Genomic DNA, 23,662 nt, shown 5'->3' with positions numbered 1-23,662 from the left:
GCTCAGAGTCCTGTCCCCCACTGGGGCCTCTCTGAGCCAAGCCCAGAGTCTGCCCAGAGAAGGCCCCCTGGGGCAACTAGACGTGTTGGGGCAGCCGGCCTGGCCTGGGGCCGCGCCGAGGACAGCGGCCACTGGGCAGTGTCCTGGGCCAGAGCCTCTCTCCAGGACAAAGGGGCCTTGTGTGTCTGAATGGATATTTATCCTGGAGCCTGAGTTAACTTGGGGCCACGAGGCCGGGTGGGGGCTCTGGAACTGGTCTTTGGTGGGTAAACATGACCCCAGCTGGGCACACAGCGGCGGGTCTGGACTTCCGCAGCCTGGTGTCCCTAACATCTACACAGTTGGTGCCCCAGAGGCCTCATGACAGGACAGGGAAACAGGGCTGCCCCAGCACACCTCCATGCCACGGTAGAGCAGGAGGGGAGGAAGTCTCAGGGCAGTGCATCCACAGCCGCCCTGCCCAGTCACAGACCCCTCCCTGCAGGTGCTGGGATTCACCATGGGACACAGAAAGCGGGAGTCCCCCTCAATTCATGTGCTGAAGTCCACACCCCCAGCGGGATGCATGTGGAGATTGGGCCTTTGGGAGGAAATTGGGGTCATATTAGGTAATGGGGTGGGGCCCTCTGATGGGATTAGTGTCCTAACAAGGAGAGGAGGAGACCAGAGCTCTTCTTGCCATGTTAGGACACAGCAAGAAGGTGGTGTCCACAGGCCAGGAAGCCCGCCCAGACCCTGGAGTGCTGCACCCTGGTCTCAGACTTCCAGCCTCCAGCAGGGAGATAATGCCTGCTGTGGAAGCCCCCAGTCAGTGGGAATTTGTCTTGGCAGCTCCACCATGTAAGAGCTCACCCTGGGAAGATGGACTGCCTGGCCCCTGGCCCACCACGGTGTGATCAGCCTCCTGTGGCTACCGCCATCCACAGCCTAGCTGGTGACCCATGAGAGCTTTAGTCCCACACGGAGAAGCTCAGGTCCACTCCAAGAGGCCATCAGCAACCATTTTGAAGGGGGTCCAAGCTGCCTTCCTGACTGGTTGGACTGAGCACAGGACCCTCATCCCTGCTGAGGAGGGTCCAGTAGGGCAGGGCCTGGCAGGTGGCCACCTAGCAAATGGGGACATGCTGAGGAGTTTAAAGTCCCGTCCACACAGCTGCTGGGCTGGGTAAAGCCAGAAGAGGAACTCTGAGCCCTTCCCTAAGGTGAGCTAGAGGGCAGGTTCCTCTGGGGCGCGCATGGGGTGAGGACATGCTGGAGGGAGTGCTGCACGTGGGGGTCCCGGCCTGCCCCGCCCCATGTGGGCCAGGCAGGCACAGCTGGCTAGGTAGCTGGGCCAGGCAGTCAGCAGGGGGCGCCGTTGGGCCAGGCTGAGCCTCTCCTGCCCATGTCAGTCATCCTGTCACTCGGCCCCTTCACCTGGGTCTCCAGAGACCTGCCTCCCATGGTGTTAAGAAGCTGCCTGACCACCAGGCCCTCCCATAAGACCCTGACCAACTAGCCGTGGCTTGGGTCCCAAAGTGCCCTTGCCCCCTGACACCTCCCCTCAGTCCTGAAGACCCGTGTACTCACCAGGCTCCCAGAAAGCTTGTGAGAGCAAGGTCAGGTGACAATGGGGACAGCTCAAGACCCACAAGGGTGGGTACTATGGAGCAGGGGTCCCAGGTAAGGCCCAGGAGACCACCCTGGTGGGTGGAGGGGAGTGCTATCTCTTGCACCCTGAACCACTAGGCTGCAGTACTTTGTCCCCCCTGCGGGGCGTGGGGGCTCAGCCCCTCATCTCCATGATTCTGCAGAATTGGGCCAGACTCCTTCAGGAACACCTCCAACCTGGCACCAAGGTGCACAGGTGTTTGTGGAAAGAATGCTCCAAGAGTGCCCACTCCCACAGTCTCACCTCCTCTCCCACTCAGGACCCCCTCCAGGCCACTAGGAGTGATAGCTTCATGTCCCTGCAGGCAGTGTAGGCTGAAATCCACCGTCCTGCAGGAGGCCCCCGGGGGCTCATACCTCCATGCTGCATCTGCTCTAGGGCCCTCCTGTCTTTGCACCCTGCATACTCCTGTACTGACAGCCCATCCGGGCTCACAGGGACTCCGGAGCGCCCCCTACAGGGAGACATTGGGGGGGTGGCGGGCACAACTGGGAATGACGGGGAGAGGACTCACTCATGCTTATTTCTGAGGGGAGAGAAAGCATGGAGACACAGGGGCTTCCAACCTATAAAGGAAGGGCTCCAGGACCGGGCATGGTGGTGTATGCCTATGATCTCTGCAACTCGAGAGGCCTGGGAAGGAGGATTACAAGTTTGAGGCCAGCCTCAGCAATTTAGGAAGGAAGGAAAGAAGGAAGGCAGAAAGGAAAGAACGGGCTTCTATGTGGGTGAATCAGACCAACTGTGGCTGCTGGTGGCCCTGCCTCCCAGACAGGCCAAGCATGAGGCCAATGGGTCTGCAAAGTTCCAAGCATGTCCACTCCCAAAGAACCAGGGGATTTGGGGGGAGGATCCTGTCTGGGGGGCTGTTGTCAGGGGTCACAGAGGGCCTGCAGGACTGGGGGGCCCTCCACACAGTGAGTCCAGGACTTCCTGGGGCCCTTCAGGAGAGCAGGAGGACTGGGCAGAGCTGGGGTGTGGTGAGCCTGTGGGGCCCGAGAGGGTGTTCTTCTTGACCCTCTCTGGTGTTTCCATCTGGCAGGGTGATTCCAGACTGCCTGTGAGGCCAGCAGCAGACAGTTCCTCAGGATGGACCAAGAGTGTCCCAAGAGCCTGCCAGCAGAGGTGCTTCAGGGAGCTGACAGGGCCCAGAGCTTTTGCCTGGGGTGTTTGGTAGCCTCAGAGCCACTGCCACTGTCCAGAACCCCCTAACCTCTGGCCCAGGCCCAGCTTCTAAGGCCCCTTCAAGACCCCACAGGTTGACTCCAAAAGGTAGAGGCCAGGGCTGGGGTGGGGCAGAGGCCAGGCCTAAGCTGTGCCTAGACTCCCACCTGGGGCCCCATGTCCCGATCAGTCAACAAGGGCAGGACCCTGAGACTCTAAGGCCGCTGCCCACATGGTCTTTCTCTGCGCCTCCTCTGTTCCAGGTCTGTTCCAGTCAGCGGGACTGAAGCTGCAGGTGAGATGGAATAAGGAAGCAGGTGCTGAATCTGCCCTCCGTGCCAGCCCATGGGGGACCCAGGGCCAGTTCTAGGTGTCCTCATGCCCACCAACGTCCTGCTGCTCTTCACAGTGCCCCTATTCTCAGCCCACATGCGCTCGTCTGGACTCACCTGCCTGCCCCCTGCTGGGGCGCAGGCTGCCCCCCCCCCCCCCCCCCCCCGTGCCAGCCTTTACAGGCTCCAGGTCCTGACAGGTCAAGGCCAGAGCAGCAGCAGGGTGTGAAAGGCCTCGCCCCACACAGACCAAGTGGCCTGGGCCTGTGGTAAGACCGAGCACTGCACAGCTGCAGGAGCCCTCACCCCAACTGGCCCAGCAGCTCAGCTGTCGAGCAGGTGGATGGGGGTGGGCCAGTGTGCACCTGGGAGGCCAGCACGGTTGGGCTGGGTCTGGCTCTGCACCCTGCCCTTGCACCCCAGGCTGGCCCTCATCTTTTCTGTCCTGTAGGAATGTCCTGGGTCCTGTGACCCTTAGGTTCCTTGGGACTTGGAAGGTAGCCACCCACTGAGACCCACTAGCAACCCCTACCCCAGATCAGCTGAGGCCATCAATGTCGTGTACAGGCCAGCCAACAAAGCACTCAGGCCTTGTGTGGCAGCGGGCAGGGCGTCTTGCACACGGACCTCGCTGGGGAGGCCTGAAGGAATCAGAAACACATGGTGACCCACTGTGCCCACACCCAGCCCTTAGGCAGCTCACCCACAGAGCTATGCTGGGGCAGGAGCTGATGGAGGGACTTGCCATCCAGTCTCAACTCCTCCACCATCCAGATAGTCTCCCTGGCCAGGAGGTTTGACCTCTCCCCTCAGCCTCCACTAGCCGGCCCTCCTGAGGCCCTCCCAGTCCCTGACCCAGCCACCCACATCTGGGGCATAGATGGTGGGGACACGGTCCTGCCCTTCACCCCCCATGGGATACTGCTGTGGGCCAGCCCACATGAGGAGCTGGGAGTCCCTGCACCACCACATGAAGGACTTGCGGGCAGAGGGCTCCTCAGAAGGCCCAGGAGAGTAGTAGCCCTGCCAGACTAGGACTCCACCCCCAGGGAGGGTCTCAGTGCCCCTTAGTGTCTAACCTGCCCAAGGAGTCAGAGGGGCTGCCAAGGGCTCCACCGTGTCCCTAGGAGGCCCCGCCTGGTCCTAGGGCCACCCCAAGCCAGGCGGGCTGGGGCCAGATCTGCGCCGCCCTGACGTGCCCAAGGTGCTGCTGCCCTCCTCCCCACCCCCCAGGGCTCCCCGCGCCAGGAGCTGGTTCCTCTGCCAGGAACATGAGCTCACTTCACCTCCTCGGGCAGGCGGGCTGAGGCAGTCCCCACCCCACGGGCTACGTGACTTGCCCGAGGTCACGAAGCCTTTCTGCAGTTCCCCACCCTGCCTCCTCCCTACCCCCATGGCTTCCCAGAACATCCCTGGGAGTCCTGAACCTGCTGGGTCCTCACATGGACGGAGACACCCCTGGCCAGCTCTGATCCCAGGAGCTGTGGACATCAGGGAGGGTCCTGCAGGACAGCCAGGTGGGCACCGTGAGAAGAGGCCAGGCACAGGCACAAGGCACCAAAGGATGTAGGGACAGGACTCTGCTGCCCAGACAGGGGATGCCAGGGGCTGTATCAGGATCTGAAGGATGGGCACCTCCTCAGCCAGCCCAGGCCCAGCATGGCCACCCTGGCCAGGGCAGAGAGCTCCAGCAGAGCTGGCCATGGGGCCTGTTGTTGCAGACGTGTTTTTGCTGAGTTCTGCCAGCCAAGCAGGAAGTGCCAGGGGCTCCCCGCGAGCCTCTGGCAACCCTCCTCCGTGTTCTGGGAATCCCCCTCCCCACAAGCCCAGAAAGTAGGAATGTGCCCTTGCCCCCAGCCCAGGCTTGTCTGGTCCCAGGTGCCAGGCCCAGGTGACATCCCCTCCTCTGGCTAGGGACAACTGGGTAGGGCCACAGCAGCAAGGCAGTATCAGAAAGTGCTTTCAACAGGAGGTGTCCGGACCTGGCAGGACCGGGGACCCAGGGGCAAGGGGCTGGAGGGGGAGGCCTCAGGGCAGGGCTCACCCAGGCGAAGGTGAGGAGGCATAGGAGCTGGGCCACGGGGCAGTGGCCCTGGCCGGCCTGGGTGCTCACCTCTCCAGCGGTACTCTCCTGGTGGCCAGGTTCCAGGCACCCTCTTCCTACCGAAGTCCCAAATCCGAGCCTCAGAACCTGGGCCCCGGAGGAGGTTCAGCTGCTGTAGGCCAGGGCCACTGCAGTGACCACTGTCCTGGAGCCAGCGCCCTGCAGCACAGTGAGAGCCCATGTCGCTGCCTGGTGAGCCCTGCGAGGACCCAGAGCCCGTGCCTGAACTGCAGAGTTGGGGAGAGGGGTGAGCATCCAGTTACAGCCCCTGGCACTGGGACCCAGCGGGGCACCCCAAGGACACACGTTCAGGGAGGTCCAGGTGTGGGGTGAGGGTGCTGGGCTGACCATGAACAGCAGTGCTAGCGTGGGGTCACTGTGCAGGATTAGGGCGACCCAGGTGCCAGAACCCCAGGCGTGATCACTGTCCCCGGAACCTGCAGACACTGGACTGAGCTCAGCTCCGGCCGCACTGAGCCGACATCTTGGCCTCTCAGGCTGGGCAGGCTAAGCCAAGCCTGCCTCCACGTGGAGGTGGGCATCTGGGGTCCTACTGGGTCCGTGCTGGGAGACCCAGCACTGTGCCACCCCAGGGTGTCTTCCTGCCAGGAAGATAGGACCAGGAGTCCTCCTGCTGCTGGGGGCAGGGAAGGGCAACCAGCAAGGGTCAGACACCAGTTTTGAGGCTGGACAGACAGCTGGGGAGGGGTGAGTTACTCATGCTGGGGGCCTTGCTGAAGGTCCCCAAGCCAGGCTGCTGGGGAAGAGGGCTGGGGCGGCAGTGCTCAGCAGGAGGCTGCCACAGTGCAAGGGAGCTGCGGGGTGGGGACATCTGTTATCCCAGACCAAAGGGAGGCCAACAGAACCAGAACAGGGGCTGGGGACAGCCTCTGCTCAAAGTTAGGAGGGGACGGGGCACCCCGGAATCCGAACTTAGTGTGTAATGGGCCGTGGGCTAAGGGAGAGATGGCGGGCTCCTGGAGGAGGCAGCCCTCCCCAGACAGGCCCTCAGGGCAGGTGTGGGCACCTATAGGCAGGGGAGGCCAGCAAGGCACCACCCGGGGGGAGAGATGGCTGCTGTGATGGTTCCCCGTTCTAGCCCAGTTCCCCCAAGGTACTGCCCTTGGGCTCCACCAGCGGGAGCCCCTAGTTCCCAAGGCTCCATGCATGAGTCCTCTCAGACCCTGGGAAAGAAGCAGGAAAGGAAACCGCCCGGGCCCAGGGGAAGGCAGGTCCAACCTCCAGGTCTCCCCGCCTGATGGTCAGGGGTGTCCTGGCTGGCCCAAAGACCCTCCACGTGGAGGGCAACCACAGCTACCTCTGTTACCACTCAGCAGGAATCCTTGGCCCCTTGCCCCTGCCCACATGCACAGGATCACTCGTAGGCAGGGGGCCTTGGGCATGGGAAAGCCCTGGGCTCAGTCCCCTCTCCTCCTCCCAGAGAGCTCAGGGGCCTCCTTGCTGTGAGCTCTAATGGAAGCCATCAAGGCAGTCTGCGTCCCATCGAGGCTTTCCAAATCTGCTCCCCTGCTCCCTGCTATGCCCTGCGTCAGCGTGACCTGATTTCATGGCCATCCTGGATTCTGCTTCAGCTGAGAAAGGAGCATACAACCCAGTATATTTTAATTATATCTTCGAGGACCACAAGTACAATTGTTTCCAGATGGGGGCCCTGGACAGGCGTCCTGCCAACCAGGACAGGGGTGGGGGAAGGGAGCAGACCACACGCCACTGCCCAGCTTCTCCAAGGACAGGAGAGGCTGCTGTTCAGTCATGCTTTCCATTTGACAGATGGGGAAACTGAGGCACAGGGAAACATACTTGAAGCATTCAACCTGTCTGGGCATCACAGGGGGATGCAGAGGTTGGTGCCTGACCCCAGCCCTTCCATGCTGCAGATCTCTTGGGGGAAGTGGGCAGGACTCCAGGGCAGGGGCCAACTGGAACCCAGGGCGTCAAGGACTTGGGTCACACATCAGAGGGAGTGAGGTCTGGCTATATTGCCCGGGAAATGCTGTATTCACAGGGAAGCCCAAGCCTGGGCCCTGGCAGTGCCCCTGGGACAGCCCTAGACACAGAGACCTTTGCCTATGGGAAACGCTCCATCATGGCTTCAGGCAAGTGGGGTCAGGCTCCGAAGCCTCCAGCTAGGCCACAGCGTGGGTAGGCGTCCCACAGTCCCAGGGCTCCCTTCAAGCAGGGACAGTACCCCAAGACCCAGGAGCCTTCTCAGTCAGGTAAGGGCCACCAGCTGAGGGCTCAGAAGTGGCAAGTGCCCTGAGGTACCCTGGCCCTCGGGGGTCCAGCCCTGCTGGACGGTGGGGAGGAAGGTCGCAGGCTCACAGGCAGTCTGCGTGGAGGACCTTGAATATCTGCTGGCTGATAAGATCTACCCACTCTGCTACCAGGTGCTGGTAGGGGCCACCTGGCCTCTGCCCAGAGCCCTGCCGTCCTTGATCTGGCTGCACCCCACCCCAGCTGGGAAGGCCTCAGATTGCTCGTAGATCCCGGGGAGGCAGGAGGGTGGCGGGCCCCAGCTCCCTGCATGGAAATCAAAAGTGGGTGGGCAGAAAGGGTCCAGAGGGGTTGAGACTTTCCCCCACCTCCATGTCAGCCTGGGGACCCCATCCTTACCATGCCTGATTGAGGTCAGCAGGCTCCAGAGGACCAGATGGCGTCAAGGAGGACAGAGGAAGAGCAGGGACGAGGCTTCAGAGGAGGGACTGGCTAGGATCCCAGGATACAGCCACAGTGGGCCAGGAACTGCACCTCTGGCCCTGACCTGGCCCCTGCTAGACGCCAACCTTGTTGGAGGGTGCCAACCTGCTGGCCAGTGCCACAGGTGGCCCCAGCCCTACTGCTGCCTGGCCTCGGTGCCCCTGTGAAGTGGTCCGGGGAAGGTGTAGGCAATCCCATGGTGGTGCCAGGCAGCAGCTAGGATCACTGCACTGGCATCCCGCAGTGGCTCTGTAGCCCGAAGCCCTTTTATTTTTGGTACCAGTGATTGAACCCAGGGGCACTTGACCACTGAGCCACATCCCAGCCCTTTTTCATGCTATTTAGAGACAGTCTCACTGAGTTGCTCAGGGTCTCACTAAGTTGCTGAGGCTGGCTTTGAACTTGCGATCCTCCTGCCTCAGCCTCCCGAATGGCTGGGATTACAAGCCGGAGCCACCATGCCTGGCTGCATGCCTTGAGGTGGCTCTCCCCACCCGTGCACCTTCAGCAAAGGCCAGCAACCCAAGGTGAGCACAGCCCCAGCCTGACTCCATGCAGGCCCCCACCAGGGGACCAAAGGGAAGATCTACTTGGCCCCAACAGTCCAGTGGCCTGCATGAACAGTACTGGTCTGCCTGGAGACCAGGCCAGAGTGTACACAAAGGGGCCTCTGACTGGGCTGGTGGACATCTGGGTGGACACCATTCTATCCCCTCATGGGGCCCTGTCTGCCTGATGACCCCAAGATGACCTGAGAGAGTGGGGGCTACGGGTGAGCTGGGAGCCTGAGGTGCCCTGGCTCTCTGCCCATGTGCCAGGCCTGGGGCACCCCCAGCAGACATGAGCTCATCCTCAGCCTGCTGGGAGCAGGAGGGGAGAGCTCGCTCCCTGGGCCCACCGAGGCAGGCGTGGGCGCTGGTTCACAGGGCTCCCCAAGGCAGGTGACTCACCTCTTCCCACACACTGATGGCCTCCAGCTCTCCCTTCCAGGCAAGGGGAAGCCCAGGCCAGACCCCCATGAACCTGCCCCTGGGTCTTCCCTGGGGCCCACCCCTTGATGCCAGTAGCACCAGATCCTTCTCGGGAGGATTGGCTGGGCCACTTTCCCCAGTGGGAGGCTCTGACGGCCGCACCCCATAGAACACCCACTCTCCTCCACCCTCCATCCTCCATGACTGCAGCCTCCCAGGCACCCACCACCCTCCACGCCTCCTCCCCCGCTCCTCCCCTCCCAGGGATAGGATCCCCCTTATCTGGTCTTCCCTTTACCCAGCAGTGCAGACCACACAGCCACAGAGACTTCAGCCCCTGGCCATCACAGCACCTCGCAGCCTGCAGCCCACCGTGACGCTCTCCACCCTTCCCACCGCGGTCACCTGGCCAGCCATGCCAACAGCACCTTCCCTCCACTGCTGGCTGCCGTCCACACCCGCCTGCTATTGTCCCCACTCATCCACCTCCCATACCCCACCCCCTCCTCCCACTTACCAACAAACGCTTGCTGGCCACGCATGTTGCCCAGCACTGCTGGGGACGAGCTGACCTCTTGGAGACTATCGATGCTGACGGCTAGTGGAGTGGCCCCAGCTGATGGTGACCAGTGTCCTGGAGACCATGCTTGAGAGTGGTGGGGGAGCCATGGAGACAGCAGGGGTCAGAGTGAGGACCCATGAGGGCAACACTGGGAAAGTCCCAAGGCAGACCTCACGAGTGCCTGCTGTATACAGACAGCCTAGAACTTGGGAAGGGAGCTGAGGGCATCTCTTCAGCTGCTGGGCCTGAGGGGCAGGAATAAGCCCAGGCAGCCCGGGGACCTACGCCAGGCCGGCAGGATCTGCTCAGCCAGGCCACACAGGCAAGGAAAGGCTGTGTTGGGCATTAGGGTCTCCAGACCATGGGTGAGTGCACCCCGCAGGCCACCCCCTGCCCTTGACTGAAGGTCTGGGTGGAGGGAGGGCACACAGCTCCGGGGCGTGGATGTGGATCCCTGACAGGCCACGTCCTGGTGCGGGGTCTTCTCACCCAGCTGTAGCATCCACCCAGTTCACGCTGAGAACACACCTTGCCCCCTTGTAATCTTGGGGAGCCAATGGCTCTGGCCCTCATCCACAGTCAGCTGCCGGGACGTGGAAAGGTCCCCAGAGTCAGTGTCCCGACCTGGGCTTGAAGGATGGGTAAGAGCTAGGACAGAGCTGCGGGGAGGTAACAGGGCACACCACCTGGCCTGGGGACGGGGCTGCAGTAGGGGAGTAGGCAGGGAGCTGGACACAGGGCACTGAGGGGACACTGGCTGAAGTGTGAGGTGGAGGTGGAGTGAGGGGGCTCTTCTTGGTCTTCTGTAACTCAAGGGTCTCCGGGTTCGGCTGAATGGAGCTGGGGAAAGAAGTTTAACCCAGTGTCCACTCAAGGGTGCCCCTCATCTTAGTCTCAGTAAGAACCAGGGTGGGAAGTGGGGTCCAGCTTCACCCCACGTCCTTCCCTCACCTGTGAGCAGGAGGGGTGGGAGCAGGAGGGCCCTCACCTGCACCCTCCCAGGTACTTCAGTCATGTCCGCCTGTCCCCTGGGCAACTGGGGACAGGCCAAGGGGGAGCCAGGTTCCACCCCACACCCTGGACTCCTGGGGACTGACCATGGGCTGGACCTCCAGGGCCTGCTGCCAGCGGGTTACTGCTGGGAGGGCCAAGGCCAAGGGAGGAAGGGCTGGCTCAGTCTCACACAGAGGCCCTGGAGACCCACTCATGCCCCTGTCCCAGCCAGGACGTCACGCCTGCCTGTCCCCCACTCCCAGAATGTTGGCCAGAGGACGAGCTGAGTGAGATAAGGTCTGAAGGAGAGAAAGAAAGAGAGGGAAGCCTTGGCCCGCCCCGTCCTGATTAGCAGCAAATCCCAGGAAGTTCCCGCCCCATCCTGAAACCCCATCTCCTCAGCACGTCCTCATAATGCACAGTCACCCTTCAGACCAGGCGGTGGTGGCCCCTGTGCCCAGCCTTCCCCACCAGGCGGCCATGCTCCCACTGCAGGAAAGGAGCAGATGTGCCCCTGTGTCCGCCGCCCAGCTGCTGGGGAGCCTGGGTGCCCAGCGAGGTGCTCGTGGGGTGGATGTGTCTCTCAAGAACCTGAGGGTCAGGACTCTTCCAAGTGGTATGGGGCCTGCAGGGGAAGTACCACAGGCTCTGCTGGGGAGACTGGAGAACGCCCAGTTCCTGGGAGGTGGAGAGGCAAGGACCAGCCCAGCCAGGAGGCCCTATGGGTGGGGAGTAACAGCTTGGGGACACCAGAAAGGCAGCGGGGCGGGGGGCAGAGACCGCCCTGCCCCTCCCATGATCAGGGTGGCCCACCAGGGATTCCTGCCCTGCTGCAGCCTCCAACACAGGAAAGGCAACAGGTCTGGGGCTGGTGCTGAAAGGGCTGTGGGACAGTCAGGTGCTCCCCAGTCCAGAGTCCCTGGGAGGAGTGGGTGCCCTGAGGCAGGGGTCCTTGCCAAAGGTCACTCGACTGCCAGGGGCAGAGCTAGGAGGAGCAGAGGACAACAGAGCCTGGGAGGGGTCATGGGTATCAGGGTAGTTGAGGTCACCTGAGTGAAGGGAAGCAGATGCCCTGACAAGGCTGGGGGACAGGGCAGGGGGTCTGGCCTGGGCAGGAGGCCACACTGGCTGTGAGGTGTGGGCAGGCTAGCCCTCAGCTAGCCAGGCAGTGTGCATGGCGCCGTCGGGCAGATGACTTAATCACAGGCGGGCTTTGTCCCTGGGCACCGCCCCCCTGCAGGATTCTCCGCCTGGCCGGCCCCTGGCCGCACGCCCCCACCCCCCAGCTCCTAGCAACCTGCAGTGGAGCATGGGCAAATGAGAGCAGGGCTGGGGGCTCCCACCCCGGGCATGGGAACAGCGCGGGGGTGGCCACGGGGTGCGGCCAGGGCGGATCCACCCCGTGCCGGGCTTAAGGGACGCCCGCCCAGCCTGGCCCGTGCCAGCCCCCAAGGAGGGCATCCTGGGAGTGGCTCCCGGCTGGCATCCTGGCAGAGGAGGCGCCAGGGCCACAGTTGAGGGGGGTGGGGGCTTTGTATACTGTTGCCCCCCCTCTTCCTGAGGCCCCCACCCGCCTGATCCTGTCAGAGCCTTAGAAAGAGAGACAAAGGCCCCAGGAGGCCCTGGGAGGGCTGGGACACAGGCAGGAGATGGGGTTTTAATGACCAAGCTACAGTGTGGGAGCAGAGGCAGCTCATTAACCCTGTCGGGCCCTCACGCTGGGCCCACCCAGCACTGGTCAGGCCCTCTCCCAGGCCTCCTGCCACCCTATCCCACAAGACCTGGGAAGAAAGTAGTCTTATCACCAAAGACACAGGGCCAAGTGTCCCAAAGCTTGCTCCCTGCTCCTTGCAGAGGTTCTGGGCAGGCTGGGGACTGGGTGAGGTGGCAGCTGGACACCAGCCTGGAACATCCTATCCACCCATCCACCATCACTTCCCTGTGGACCTGGTGACCTCCCCCCCAAGTTCTTCACAGATATCTGCCTCCAAAAAGCAGAGGGGACTTGAAGCCCTGTGGAGACATGAGGAGAGCTACATGCTGGCCACCACCTCATTCCCCAAGGGGTCACCCTGCTGCCTCAGTTTCTCCACCTTAAGAGGGGCATCTGGGTGAGGAGGAGGCTGGGCATGGGCAGGTGTCTCTGAGGACTCCTCCCATACTGGGATCAAATCTAGTGGTGTTCTACTACTGAGCTACACCACCATCCCTTAAAAAACAAATTTAGGGTAGGGTCTCTCTAAGTTGCTGAGCCAGGCCTTGAATTTGTGATCCTCCTGCCTCAGCCTCTAGATTGCTGGGATTATAGGCATGGCCACCACACCTGGCTTCTCTGTGGCTTCTTGACATAAGTGAGGAGAGTGGTTCACCCTAGATCCCAGGGTCGGAGGCACAGCATGCAGGGTGGAGGGTCTGGAGAGGACAGAACCCTGAGGGCAGCCCTGACGGTGCCTACTCAAGGCCCCAGCAGCCTACCTGAGGTTCTTACAGAAAGGGGTGCAGACAGAGGGTTGCTATCAGAGCCACACTGGGAACCCTCCAGACAGCACTCAAGGTTCAGGGCCAGAAACGAGCAGCCCCCTGCAAACAGGGCTCCCGGCAGGGCTGCTGGGGAGTGGGAGAGAAGGAGCCCTTCGAAGCGTCCAGCCCCATCTCAGCAGAGCCCCCAGCAGCCCCCAGGTGCTGGATCTCCGTTCAGGAAGGCCACGGCCTCTGCCTGTACGCCCTTTGCTGGGCAGGGGACAGACTCCAGGAAATGGGCAGTGCTGGTTCCTGCTCCTGTCGGAGGCCACAGTCTCTCCACATAGCTCAGGTTGGGAGGCCCAGCTTGACAGAGTTACCCTGGAGAGCCACTTCTCCCCTGGGGACCCCATCCCTGGCAGACAAGAGGTGCTGGGCAGGGGAAGGTGCACCCTATTAGGTCTGGTGGGAGACCAGACTGTGGGGAACCAGGGTGGACACAGGGACCAGTGAGGGTTCCTGTGATGGTCCCAGAGAGGAGAAGGTAGGCCAGAGAGGAGTCACAGCCTAGAGGGTGCCCCGGCAGGGTGGGCAGGCACAGAGGACTCCAGGAGGTCAGGCCTGGCCCACTGGAAGGACAGAGGAGGTACCGGCGGAGCTGGATGGAGAGGGGCTGGGAGACTCGCGCCTGCTCTGCGGGGTCAAGTCCCGTCGGCCGGACCCTGCACATGTGTCTGCACAGATGGGCAGGAGGCAGTGTGCATGTGGACCTGTGTGAAGACAGGGCCAGGCCTGTGCAGCAGTGCCGGCGGGTCATGGTGGTGGGTACCCATGTCAGGCCAGTGCTGCATGCTCCCGTGTCATGAGCAACAGCCACTCCAGAGCCTCGGTCACAGGCTCTCTAGAGACCACTGATCTCTGCCCACTCAAGGTCCTGAGTGTCAGCCCCCCTCCAGGACCCCCGTCCTCTTAGCTGTGCTCTCCCCCTCTAGAAAGAGGTCTGGCCCTAGGATGGGCACCTCACCCTTCCCCCTGGGTTGGTGGTCCTGGAATGGGGCACAGGCCCCTCCTGGACCCTGCCTGCATGGGCCACTCCAAGAGTATGTGACAAATCAGGAAAACTCTGGGCTTTGGCAGAGGCCTGAGCCTGGGAGCTTCCGGGGACCGCAATGCCGCTGGGCCTGACTGGAGTCCTCCCTACCCCTGGAGGGAACAGGCTGGCTGGGTCTCCTCACCTGCGGAACGGGGGTCAGGGGCCTCGAGGTCCTGGGGGCTGGGCCGGGGAGGGACAGCGGGCCTGGTGGGTTGGGGGCACGGCTGCCAGCAGCCCGGGCACAAACAGCCGGTTTGTTTTCACCCACGGGGTTCCGCGGGTTTCCAAACGCCTGGACAAGGAACGTGGCCGGGAGGCAGCGTGTGGCTGCCGTGAATGGGGCCTGTGAGCCGACCTCCAGGCCGGCGGGGGGCCGGGATAAAGGGCCCCAGTCATGCGCTGGGCTGGCCCAGCGCGAGTGTGCTAAGTTGAAGCTATAAATTACCCACAGCCATGGCCAGCGCCACCACAGGGCGGGCGGGGCGGCCGGGAGGGGGCGCGGGCTCTGTAAATCGGCCCTTTCACCACTGGAGGCCGGGCACGAAAGAAAAACTTTGTTTTATTAAAGCAACATCAGGGTTGTGGCTGCCCGGCCGCGAGGCGCCGGCAGAGGGGCTGGGCACCAGGCAGGCGGGGGCTCCTGCCACGCCCAGAGCCTCACAGAAAGGTCCCTTCAGGAATGGCTGGCTCCAGGCACAAGAGCCAGGTGGGGGGCTTGCTGCGCACCCCAAGCCTGCAGGCTCGTGGCCTCCGCCTGGCCCCGCAGCTGAGACTCAACTGGGCCCCCCTGAGCCCCAGCTAGCCTGCGCCCAGGCAGCAGGTCAGGGCCCAGAGCCCGGTGCCTGGGCAGCCACCTCACCCCTTTTGCCCAGTGCTCCCTCAGACAGGGCTGGGGGCCTAGGTGGCTGGGCAGAGGAGGAAGGGGCCAGGCGACGCAGGCCCTGCCTGGGGAAGTGGCTGTGGTGGCACAAACCCAGGACAGCCCCCACTGGGACAAAAAACTGTTCCTACAGCGAGAACCCTCCCCAGGGCCTGGGGGACCAGGGAGCTGGCAGGAGGAAAGAGGAGGGGGCTTTGGGAGCCTGTGGTAACAAATGATTTAGTGGGAAAGATGAAAATGGGGGTGGCCTGCAGACCTGATGGGCAGGCGGAAGGGACCAGGGCCTGAGTGTGGAGTCTTGCTCCTGCCGCACCTTGTCCTCCTGGGTGTCCCCCGTACCTAGTGCCTATGTCTCATTCCTGCATCAGCTCCCTTGAGTGGAGCCCCCTGCCACTGTGCTTATGCCCCATCCTCCTCAGAGCCTCCTCAGAGCCCCCTGGCCCCACAGTCACAGTGGGGGCTGCACCCAGGTTGGGCTCGCTGTGTGGTATTAGCCACACCATATCCCTTCTGTCTGCCCCACTGGAGGGCAGGCCTAGGCCCCTTTGCGACACACCAAGGGACTCGCTGTGTGGTATTAGCCACACCATATCCCTTCTGTCTGCCCCACTGGAGGGCAGGCCTAGGCCCCTTTGCGACACACCAAGGGACACAGCAGATTGGTACCTGGAACAAGCAGGACTCGAGTCCAGTGGAGGGGCTCAGCCTCTGAGATGGGCAGGGAAGACCTGTCTGGGGCCAGGGTCTCCTGATTCCTGCAGATGCAGGAGACTGTGCCTGTGCCCTCTGGGCTTCCAAGACCCTCGAGCTGAAGACAGGGCTGGTGCCAGAGCTGGCGTCCACGGGGCCTCACTGAGCTGAAGCCCATCTGCCCTGGGAGGCCCCCGCTTGCTTCCACCAGGCTATGTGCTCCTGCTTCCACCAGTGCCCACACACCAGGACCCAGGCCTGGCCTAGGATAGCCCTGTCCCTGGTCACCCCTGGCTTCTGGTCCCTGTGTTTTAGGGAGGGTCCTCCTGTGTGCCAGGCCTCACTCTCAGATGAGTGGAGGGACAAGGCTGGGCTTGGTGGAAGGAGGAGCCTGCCAGGAATTGAAATATGATATTCCCAGGCAGATTTCTATCCCCAGCGTCCCCGGGCTCGGCAAAACTCCTGAGACAACCTGGAGTCCTAGAGCCCAGGACTGGCTTCAGCTTGGTTCTATCCCACCCCTCTGGCCCTCTGTCCTTGTCTGTCTGTGTTCTATCTCTTCTTCCACCCTCCTGAGCGCCACTTATCCCTCGAGACCCAGCCCAGAGGAAGCTGCCAGATCTGACCCGGCCAGAACAGGGCACCATGGTTCATGCTGACCAGAGCTCTCCTCTGGGCTTAACCTGGGCTCTTTGCTCCTGGGAGGCGGCAGAGTGAGGTGCTCTGTAGGCAAGCCTCACAGGGTGACCCATGAAGCCCACCTCCTTACTGGAGCTACTGCTCACACCTCAGGTGGTGCTGAGCATTTATCAACAGCACATCTTTGTATCTCCTGGGATCCCCTGACCTGGTGCCTGCTGTGGGTGCCCTGTAGGGGTGTAGAGACAGGCCCAGAGGAGTGAAGAAAGGGGCACAGAGACAGGCCACACAGTCAGGGGGAGATGGCAACCCAGGAGGACACCAAGTCTCATCATCCTCCCGCTGGGTGGGGGGTCCTAGAACTGAGACACCCACAGTGTGTGAAGAAGGGCTGGTACCACATCCCGAGAGCAATGTCAGCGCAGAAGAGTCAGGAAGTGTGTGGCGTCCAGTGGGCTCCCAAGAGGAGCAGACTCCCTGACAAGACTGGGATGATAAGAAGCCAGACCTGAGTGGCCCATAGGTGCAAGGCTCCAGGGAGCACAGCCCCAGCAGGAGACAGGAGTGAAGATGTGGTGCTTAGCCTTAGCCCCTGGGGGCTAGGATTCTGACTCGTGGCCCAGAGTCCCTGCAGTAGGGTGATTTGGGGATGAAAGTGACCTTCTTCACACTGAGGCTATGCACAGTGAGGCCGAGGGTCAGGCACGGGAGGGGTAGAACTCCAGACTCTTGCAGGCCAGCCCTGGGCCAGGATGCCAGGCTCAGCACCCTGTTCCCACCCTGCAACCCCGCACTAGGGCCCCTCCCTCATGTGGAGGGCAGAACTCAGGCTGCCTTGGGGGGCTGGGTACAACCAGGGCACTGGGAGGGGGCAGGGCCTGGGAGGTACCCATGCCCCCAGGGATCATCCAGCCACCCAGGAGATGAAAAGCCCTGCCCCTCTTGGGCCCCGCGGTACCCTTTGAAGGCTGTGGGAATGCCCGCAGGGCAGGCGGGTGCCAGGCCCCAGGAGGGGGCTGCTGGTGCCAGGCCCTGTGTGAAATGCAGCAGGCAGTGGGGGCAGGAGGTACCACCCTCCCTTGACCCAGTCACTGAAAGCAAACCCTGTAACCCATGCCTCTGTCTTCCCAACTGGACAGTCACGGGTGCAGAAGGTACCCCTGCAAGTCTTGGGCTCTAATGAATTGGGGCAGTGCTTAGTCAAAAGCCTCAAGGCCCAGAAGATCAGCCCCAGAAGCCTCCACTCACAGATTCAAGTGCATGTACTCAATGGTCAGCAGAGAAGCTCTGGTCAGAAGTTGGGTGCCCAGTCTGGTCCCTGCTTCTTCAGGCCAGGCACTGTGTATGGGGGAATGCCCTGTCCCTCACTCTGCCCCTACCCTGGGCCCCCTGATGGCCTGACCTCTGGCTGCCACCAGAGATGGGGGGTGGGGGCAGGTTGCTCTCAAGGACCTGGGACAGGGGCAGGGCCTGCTGCTCCCCAGGACGTGGCAGGGCTGGGGCTGGAATGTTTGCGCTCACTATTTGCCCAGGGAGGTGCGTGGGGCCCCCCGAGTGCCCTCCCGCGCGCTGGGTCTACAACTTGGTGGACTGTGGAGGCGGAGGGACCCTCTGGTCCGGATGGGGAATTCCAAGGCTGGCCTAAACACGAAAGGGACCTTCCTGCCTCCTCCAGGCCATTTCTGGGCTCAGGCGGGGAGACCCGCGCCCACATGGACGTGCCCAGCCCGCGCCTCCCGCCCCCTCCCGGGGCTTCCCAGCCGGGCGCGGAGATTATGCAAATCCCGGGCGGCTTCTTAATTAAATCCCTAACGAGGCGCTGGGGCCGGGCCAGGGGCGGCGCTGAAAGCCGGGGTCACGCTCCGAAGGGGCCGTGCGTCTGCGCTGCAAGGGCCCCGCGCCCGCCCGGGCCTGGGAGCTGCGCGCGGAGGGGCGTCCCGGCCTCCCCGGCCTCCCGATCTGGTGGCCCCGCGCCCCGGGCCCCGCGTCGGAGTCCCCGGGACCGCGCGGAGGCCGGGTCGTGGCGGGGAGGCGGCGGGCGGGGCGGGCCGTCGGGGCAGAGCCCCCGCGCCCCGCGCTCCGCTTTCAGCCGCCTGTTGTTGGGCCAACAGCTCGGGCCGCGGCCGCCTGAAAGGCCGGGATTAGCGAACATTAGCGGCCTTTGAGCGGCTCCCGGGGCGCCCCTTCCCGGCCACGCCCCGCGGCCGAGCCCCGCGCCCTGCGCTGGCGCGCACTCCCGGCTCACTCTGCTGGGGTGGCAGGCGGCCTGGGCCAGCGGGGACCTGGACGTCCGGCCTCCCGGCGGCTGCGTGGGGCAAGCCCATGCCCACTTATCTTCGTGCCCCACGGCTGCAGGGGAGGTCTCCAGCCCCCTAGTCCAAAGTGGTCTCCAGGTCGGGGATCTGGGTACTGCCCATTAGGCCGCCCTCCCGCCCCCTTCCCACCCCCACCTCCAGGCCCTGTCCTCCACCCTTCCCGCAGCCACTGCTGCCTTGTCCTAGTGACCTGCCTCGATCTTCCCAAGCTCAGCTCTGGGCACTGTCCCTGAGCCCCTCTTCTCCTGGAACCCCTGTCCCAGGGGTACATGTGTAGGTTAGTACCCCTCCCTCAATTCCAATTCTGGCCCACCCTTTCTTTAAAATAAGTTCTGTGTCAAGGCCAGAGGGACACTCCACCACACACACACACACACACACACACAGGAGCCAGAGGAGAAACTGCTGACCAAAGGACACTGTCTCCAGAACTTGGAGGACTCACTCAGAATAAGCCACAGAAAGCAGTGTTATTACTCCCAGTTTACAGATGGGGAAATGGAGGTCCAGGGTGTGGAGCAACCTGGGATCATGCTTCAGGCAGGTGTGAAGCAGGGCCTGGATCTCCACTCCCATCCTCACCTGGCTCAGTAAACTCCAGCTGCCTGCTTGCTCAGGGGACTGCTGGCCCTGGAGCCTTAACCTCTGCCCAGCTTGACCCGGGACTAGGGTTGGGGTCTTGACTGAACCTCACTCATCATTGGTCTTGCTGCCTCCTGGCTGTGGCCTGGGCTTGGCCTCCCCTCCCTGAATTCTCATTCTGTTTCTGCTTAGTGCTGATCAGCAGTGCCAGAGGCCACCTGGGACCTGCCTTTGGTCACCCAGCCACATGGACGCATGTACGCATGCACACGCATGTCCTCACATGCACATGCTCCTCCGCAAGCGCCCCTGCCCCAGGAGAGTAAACATCTTAATCAGAAGAAGCAACAGACTCCAAGAAAAAATGTGGCCAAACCTGACCCAGGCGGGCGTGTGTTGAGCTGACCGCCCCAGGAGGCCCCTATTCTTGCTAACACCCCAGAGTCACGATGGCCTCTCAAGGGTGGTGGTAAAATATTGACAGGACCCTGCCTCCCGCCCATGACCCAGACACCACATGGAAGGTAGGGCTGGGCAGGAGGCACCCCAAGGTAGGGCCAGGCATTGGCACTTGTGTGTCCATGCTGTTGGGCACCTATGTGTCTTTGAGGGATGGCCCTCAGAGCCCAGATGGCCCCAGGTGTCTCCTTGACCTGCCTCATCAACCCTGCCATCCTGCCTGAGAGAAGACAGAGCTGTCCCTCATCCCCATATGCCACTGATACACATTGCAACCTGTTTTCTCAGACCTCCCACCCTGTGCCCCTGTGGGTCAGGATCAGCTGGGGGCAGGGGAGCTATCTGTGGGGCTTGAGGGGCACCCCAGCTATGGAGGCACATACAAAGCCTGCCCAAGCCCAAGGCAGAGGCTCCTGGGTCCTGCTGAGCCCCACTGGGATGCCTTGAGTCCAGGAGTCCTGCCTTTCCTGACCAGAGGCATCTTTGGCCAGCCCTTCTGCCTCTGGGAAGCTAGGAGAAAAGCAGCGTTGTGCCCTCTACAGGCCCCCACTCTCCTGACCAGGACAAGGACAGGCCCAGCTGGATCTCATGACTCTGGAGAAACCACAAGGAGCCTGGGGTTTGCCTTGGGAAACCCAATCGAGTAATGACTGGGTTGGTGTGGAGGCAACCCGCCAAGAGGAGTGGCCCCGCTGGCCCATCTCCAATCGAGGACCCCCAGGTGCCCCACTTCCCACTGAGAGGATGTCAGGACCAGGCCCCAGGTCTTCCTCCAGCCTCTCACCACAGCCTGGCCACCCTCCCTTCTTGGCCAGTCCAGCTTACCTCCAGAACTTTCTGGAGCTTCTGGGTCAGCTGGGACTGCTCTTCTGTCCAGCCTAAGGGAAGCTGGTGCCCCATGCACCATTAGCCTGGCCCTGCTGGGTCAATCTGGCCCCTTAGTCTTGGCCCAGGTGGGGACCAGGGAAGGTAGGTCAGGTGAAGGAAAGAGGAACAAGGGGCCCAAGGGTCCTTGCAGCTGTTGCCCAGCAGGGCTCAGTCAGGCCTCATGAAATTGCCCCCTGCTCACTTAAAGCTCCAGGATCTGGACCGAACCCTTCTGGGCCTAGTATCTACCACCCAGCCAGGCCTCCAGGCCATCCCAGGGAGCCCCAGTGCAGAGGCAGCCTGCAGGGGTGCCCAGAAGACCCTGGAGGGGCTGGCCACACCCTGGCACCCACAACAAGCCAGGATCTGTTTCTGTTCCTCATTTTACCACAGCCTTTGAACACCCTGCCTCAGGCAGGACCTGGTGGACCTAACGTCCAGCAAGGGAGACTGAGGAAGGCACCATTGTGCAGCAGCTAGCCTGGTCCCCTGGCAGGGGAGCTGGAGGGCTGTGGGGAGGGGCAGGTGTGGCCTCCAGGACTCGTGGGCGAAGGGCACATGCCACGCAGTTTGGCCAAGCAGGCTCTCGGGTGGGACTGGGGCCAGGGCCACAGCCTCCCTTGGCTGCCTCAGCCCAGGCGGGCAGTTTTAATTACCGCTTGCTGGGCCCATTGAGCCTCTCACTAATCTGGGGCCGCCGCCGCAGGCAGCTCAGGCGGGCGCCCCCTCCCCCTGCGGCCCGGGCACGGGGTCCCTGGGTTCTCACGTCCCGCCGGCCCCAATTAAAGTGAGCTCGGCGGGGCTGCTGCTGTGCTAATGAGCTCTGTGAGCTGCTGGGCTCAGCGCCAGGGGGCAGGGTGGGGGTGGGGGCGGAGTCAACTCAGGAAGGGTGACTTGGGTCCATTCCCAGGGAGAGGCCCAAGGAACCCCCCTTTGCCCACCTGCCAGGCTGAGCTCTGTGGCTGCCCCGAGGAGGAGTGCTGGACTCAGCGAAGAGCCCAGCTCAGGGCACAGCCTCTGTCAGGCTGTAGAATTCACGCTCGAAGTCCAGATGCCCACAGAAAGGGCAAGGGCCAGGCCCCCAAAGGCCATGCTGTGGAGTCAGGATCAGGTGCCTGAGGTTGTGGAGCTAGGCCACGGCCACAGCCCCAGATGGACTTCCTCTCACTTGGTCATTGTTCATTGGGCTGCCTGGTGGCAGTGGGATAGAAGCCAATGGGGGGCATGTTCTGGCTCCTTTTGGGGCTTAGATTTGGGGTGCCTCTTTGCACTCCACCCAGGCTGGGCTGGGGAGTAAAGGGCAGGCAAAGAGCTGAGTGTCCCAAGGCCCTGGTATTCCTGGCTGTGCAGACTCTGGGCAGCCATAGGGATGGGGGCAGGACCAAGAAAATTTGCCAGAGACTCTTCCTGGGTATACAGTCTAAGACTGGAAGGTTCCTGGGGCTCATGGGCTTTGAAAACCTCCCTCTAAGAGTCTTCAGGTCACTGGGTGGCTATGCAAGGTGCCCTGGTACAGCTCTCATGCATCACAATACTGGCAAGAGTGGACATTCCCTGGGAGGGTCCCTGGCCAGATCATCATGGACAGCTGTTGGGAGGGCCTGTGTGCATGGGGTTGGGGAGCTCTGCAAGGAGCACCCCCGTCTGCTTCCCAAGCCTGCTGTGCTGTGTGACTTGAAGGATTCACCCTATCTGGGCTTATCTGGCCTGGGTGTGGTGGTGTCCATGAGGGTCCAGCATTGTGGCCAGGGGCCTTTCCCTCCCTCCCGCAGCCTGCCCAGCTCTAGGGCCTCGTAGTTTTGCTGGGGTCTTCAGGTCTGGCTTACTGTACAGCCCCTATTCCCTCCAGTTATACACTGTGGCCTCAGGGGCCTGACTCTGAAAGGGGGTGAACAGGAGCTCTGGCAGGCAGATGCCCAGAGAGGAGAAACAGGCATGCCTTTGGGGGCTCTGGGCAGGCATGGGGGGCTGGGTGCAACCAATGGGTGCACCATGACCCGGACCCTGCTGGCTGACTGCATACATCTGATCTGCAGGGGCATTGCCAACGCCTCTGCCCTGGACCCCCCCATATCCCAGAAGTGCGGGCGCATATACAGTGGATGTGGGAACACACTCACCCACATGTGGCCCCTGGGTAAGCATAGGCCCTAGGGGTAAGGGGTTAAGTGCGGCCCCCTAGCAGGGTCAGAGCTCAGTAAATATTTGTGGTGTGCGGCAGTGCAGACCAAGTTTGTGTGTGCAGAGGGATCTGGAGGCCACAAGTTGACCCAGTTTACTGGGAGAATGAGCTGCAAAGGCCAAGGTGGAAAACTGACATGCCAGCTCTTGGCCACACAAAGCCATGGGCGCTGGACATGCACACCTAAAGACCCAGAGATGACTGGACCCCAGGGCCGGCCACTGAGCCACTCATTCCCTCCCAAACCCTCAAAGGGCAGACACCAAGACTAAGTGTGTCTCCGCTACCTAAAGATCCAATGGTCCCCCTCCCTGGGATGAAGACATCCCAGTCCAGCCTGGGAGTTGGCCTAGGACTCATCTCCCTCTGGTGACTTTGCTTGACAGGTTGAGAGGCCGGTGTGTCCAAGTGTGGCCAGGAGCACAGGGGAGGTGTGTGGGACCCTCTGTGGGACAAGAGCAACCTGAGCCCTGAGAGAAGCCGAAGGGAGGCCGGAGGGGCTTCTGGACTTCAGCCGCGCCTCCCGGAGTGGCCTCGTGCTTGTCTCTGCCCGGCAGGAGCTGCTGCCAGCGCTTGTTCCCTGGACAGCCGGTGAGCGTAGAGGTGTTATCTGTGATAGCAGCAGAATGGCCACGTCGCACCCAAAGCAGGTGTCGGCGCCTGGGAAGGGGCCAGCTGGAAACCTGAGCTGCCCACCACCCTCTGCCCGCTGTACACCAGGAGGGCCATCCCTGGAGACGCAGAGATTAGCACAACCCTTGTCCTGGCCCCTCCCCGGCTGATCTGCCCCAGATACGGGCAGGGGCCAGGCACTGGGACCTGGAGCTGCTTCCAGAGGGAGCTAGGACCTGGAGTGAGGAGGAAGGGTGGGGAGGGCTGGGGGCTCCCAGGTTGGGCGTCAGTGGGCCCACACCACAGCAACCCCGCCTGGGGGCCTTCCTGCTCAGATGGCAGCAGATCTGGGACAGGACTGGGACCGGGTGGCTCCGGTGTTGGCTTA

General features: G+C 62.5%; 1 long non-coding RNA gene across 2 annotated transcripts; it reads right to left on the bottom strand.

Annotated features, from left to right (window-relative positions):
- Positions 1–6,120: 6,120 nt before the first annotated feature.
- On the bottom strand, positions 6,121–10,253 carry LOC306669617. Of its 2 annotated transcripts, none has more exons than XR_013766174.1 (3): positions 9,458–10,253; positions 7,886–8,043; positions 6,121–7,792 (listed from the first exon to the last, which is right to left on the bottom strand). It is a non-coding gene; the product is annotated as an uncharacterized lncRNA (long non-coding RNA). The 2 variants fall into 2 exon arrangements; XR_013766175.1 differs by lacking the exon at positions 9,458–10,253 and adding an exon at positions 9,239–9,296.
- Between the last annotated feature and the right edge of the window lie 13,409 nt (positions 10,254–23,662).

This window comes from Sciurus vulgaris, assembly GCF_902686455.1.
Source record: "Sciurus vulgaris genome assembly, chromosome: 9".
Taxonomy (NCBI): domain Eukaryota; kingdom Metazoa; phylum Chordata; class Mammalia; order Rodentia; family Sciuridae; genus Sciurus; species Sciurus vulgaris.
Note: the sequence above shows the minus strand (reverse complement) of the source record. Positions and strands in the feature narration are given on the sequence as shown.